Here is a 4,361-nt window from a genome sequence, read left to right as displayed (position 1 = left end):
AATCTACAATGATTGGTGATGTTGGAAGAGAAGGAGGAGCACACAGAGAAGGCCACATGAAGACAAAGAATAGGAGCGATGTATCCACAAATCAGAGAAGGCTAAAGATTGCAGACAGTTCACCAGAATGTGGGAAGAGACAAAAATTACCTCACTGGTTTTATTGTTTTTAATTTTTTAATTTATTTCAGAAAATCTAAGGAGACAAATGATTAGGTTACCTTGTGTCTGTTAGGTAAAGTCCAAGCTGGAGTTAAGCCTTTCACCCAGGAGTAGTGCCGACACCCTTACATTGTGCCGTTAGGTAAGAGCTTACCAATCCCTCGCCCATGTCCCCTCTCCCCCACCTCCCTTGAATGTATTTGTGTTTTTCTCTCCTGTGGAAATATCGTTTTGAGTACATTGGATACTTGGTTTTCCATTCTTTGTATATTTTACTGAGGATAATGTCCTCCAAATCCATCCAGGTAAATACAAAAGATGTAAAGTCTCTGTCTTTTATGACAGAGTATTCTGTACTGCAGAGTATTCTATGGAATACATATGCTATAGTTTATTTATCCATTCATGAGTTGATGAGCAAATGTGAATTAAGCTACGATAAACATTATAGTAGAGCTGTCCTTTTTGTAAAATGATTTTATTTTCCTTCTGTGTACCACAAATCCGCAAACATAATTTATTACATAAATAGAAGCCAAATAACACCATATGATACTTTTAATAGGTGCAGAAAAAAAAAGTTCAACAAAATTCATCGTCCTTTTCTGAGAAGAACACTTAAGAAAATAGGCATAGTTGGGACTTTTCTTAAACTGATAGAAGCTATCTCCAACCAACTCACAGCCAATATCATACTAAATGGAGTAAAACTGAAAGCATTTCCACCTATACCTGGACCTGGATAAAGATGTGCAGTACTGCCCCTACTATTCAACACAGGGCTGGAAGTCCTCGCCAATGCAATCTGGCAAAAGAAGGGTAACACAGGTATTAAAATGGGGATAGAGGGGTCAAACTTTTGCTCTTTGCTGATGATATGATCTTACACTAAGGAAACTCAGGGACTCAACCACAAGACTCCTGGAAATTATTAAGAAATACAAAAATGTCCAGAATATAAAGCTAACGTCCACAAATCAGTATTCTTCATATACATCAATAACAATCAAGCTGAGAATCAAATCAAAAACAGTAGCTTCAAAGAAAATGAAATATTAGGGAATATACCTAACAAAGAATGTGAAGGATCTCTACAGAGAGAACTATGAAACCTTGAGAAAAGAAATATCAGAAGACATTACCAAATTGAAGAACATACCATGCTCATGGCTGGGAAGAATTAACGTTGTTAAAATGTCTATAGTTCTCTTACTAGGTTTAAAGAAACATGGTCCTGCCAATCTTCATTTTAGACTTTTAGCCTAGAGAACTCAGAGATGATATATTTTGGGCATCATACGACACCCAGTTTTGTGATACTAAGAAACAAATTATTATATGAAATAAATTCATCTTGAAATATTCAACAATATAGAACATATCCTTGGCCATAAAACAAATCTCATAAAAGAAATTTGAAAGAATTTACTGCATACAAAGTGTCCTTCCTGATGGTAATGGAATCAAACTATAAATCAATAACATAAAGACAAAAGGAAATTTTTAACTTCATGGGAGTTAAGAAACACACTTTTAAATAATTCATGGGTCATAGGAAAAGTTTTAATGCAAACTAAAAAAGTAGATCTGAATGAAAATCAAAACAAGACATATAAAAATGTGTGAGATTTATCTAAAGCAGTGCCAAGTGAGAACTTTATGGTACTGAAGGATTACAAATAGAAATGTGATGAGCTTTCAAATCAAGAACTTAAGTTCTTACTTTAAGAAATCAGGGGAAAAAAAAAAAGTAAGCAGAAAAAAGGGAATTTAAGGGAATTGAAAATGAAAAAGCAATTGAGAAAAGAAATAAAAAGATAAATGGTGAAAAAAAAGTCAGTAAAACTGAAAACCTCCAGGAAGAATGACAAACACACAGCAACAAAGAACAAATGACAAACAGCAAGTGAAGAAACACAGATCGCCTAAATCATGAACTAAAGAAAAGATATCACTGCAGATTCTGAAGGTTTCCTAATAAATGGAACGTAAGTGCCGAATGTGAATGATTCTCCACTTGTAAGTCTGAAAATTACAACAAATGCACCAATTCCTTAAAAACCATAAGGTAACAAAACTCAGCCAAAATGAAATGAATAAAATGACTAGCCTTATAACCATTTAAAAGTGAGTTTGCTATTTAAAAAATCCACACCACCCTCTCCCTCCAAAAGGAAAGATCTACAGGTTAAAATGTTTTCACTGGAGAAATCAGTTATCTGTTGCAGATAACTGATATCCATTATCTACGTAAAAATTGAGAATAATTTTACACACTCTCCTTAAAAAGATAATACAGCATTTACTACATGCCAAAACTTGGTGAAAAGAGTACAAAATACAAAACTGAAGACCAATATCTTCCATAAGCTTAAACATAACAATTTTCAGCAAAATATTACCAATAAGTTCAATAATATATGAAATAATTACACATTATAAAGAATTAAGATTTGTTTGAAATATAAGGCCAGGTTAGCATACAAAAATTCATCAATAAAATCCATTATATCAGCATCCTAAAAAACATACGATCATATTAATTGCTACAAGAAAGCAGTTGATAAAACCTAGCACCTATTTGTGATAAAAACTCTCAGCAAGTTAGGAATGAAGAAAGATTAGCTCCATTTGATAAAAAGCATCTACAAAAAAAAATCATTTTAGGTAAAATAATGCTTAATGCTCATTGAATGTTTTTCAAGATGAAGAAAAAGGCCAGGATGCTAGCTCTCACTAGCCAGATTTTATTCCTTATAGTAAAAAATTCTAATTGCTTTATTAGATATGGAGAAAAAGACATACATATTTAAAAGGAAGGAATAAAACTATATATTTTGTATATGACAAGATGTCTATAGCATGAGAAATCTACAAAAATAAACTCAGTGATTTTAGCAGGGTCTCAGTATACTACACCACACCCCCAAATCAAACCTATTACTGTATTCTCACAGTGAACATGCCAAAACTGAAATTAAAAACACAATACTATTACAGTCATTTCAAAGATGATGAAATATTTGGATATGCACATAATATGAGGCTGGACAATTGAGTTTATGAACTCATCCTAGAAAAGGTGCCACAGACCTCATTGCTAAATATCACTATACTCACCTTTGAAGAATTCCCCTTGAGCATCTGGTGTCCATAGTGATACTCATTAATGAGGCATGTAGCACATTTTGTAGGATGAGTTCATGAACTTGTCAGACTTCATACAAAGGCAGCTGTAATGGTCATTCCAGAAAAAAAGCTGCAATATGGCTTACAAGTGTGGATAAGTCACTGGCATCGATACATAGCTTCCCAAGGAGAGTACTTCAAAGGTGACCCTAGTGATATTTAGCAGAGAGGTACATAGCACTTTTACTGGATGAGGTTTTGAACGTAATCATCCAACTTCGTATGTACAGGGTTGGTGGGGTGACAGTACAAAAATGCTGGTGAAGTATAACATCAAATGCTGATGAGGAAATAATTTTAAAAAATGAGAAATATACCATGTTCGTGGATTGAGTGCTTCAAGATGGTAAAAGTATGAATTTTTCCAAACTCACCTGTAGGTTTAATGTAATTTTTAGGAAAATCTCATCAAGTCTTTTGTAGATATGCTTAGTATGAAGTATGCTTGAAAAGTCATAGGTCCTCTTTCAAAAAGTCTTGGCAGAGAATAAAAGAATGGGGGGAAATCACTCTACATTAGCATATAGCAAGCGATGCTTGTTACATAGCTATACAAATAAGACATTGTGGTATTCCATAGATGGATGGAACTGCACAGAAAACCCAGAAACAAATCCACACACAATCCACATTTCCTTACAGAGACACAGAAAGAGTTCAATGAAGAAAGAATAGTCTTTCCGATGAATAGTACAGGAGCAATTTTATATCTAAAGGGGGAAAAATAAAACTTGACCCACACTTAATATCTTATACAAATAGTCAATTGAAAATCATAGACTTAAATACATAATGTAAAACCATGAAATTTTAGAAGAAAAATACTTGGACAATACCTTCCTAGGTTAGGGCTAGGCAAAGTGTTTTTACTTGACACCAAAAGCATGATTCATAAAGGGAATAAAGTTGATAAAGTTGACCTCCTCAAAACTAAAGTCTTTTGCTCATGAAAGCCATGTGATAAGGATGAAAAGAGAGGGGAGAAGGGTGGAGGAAGGGATGGGGGGCCA

The sequence above is a fragment of the Otolemur garnettii genome, unplaced genomic scaffold (assembly GCF_000181295.1).
Source record: "Otolemur garnettii isolate 467f Iridium unplaced genomic scaffold, OtoGar3 scaffold00040, whole genome shotgun sequence".
Taxonomy (NCBI): Eukaryota; Metazoa; Chordata; class Mammalia; order Primates; family Galagidae; genus Otolemur; species Otolemur garnettii.
Note: the sequence above shows the minus strand (reverse complement) of the source record.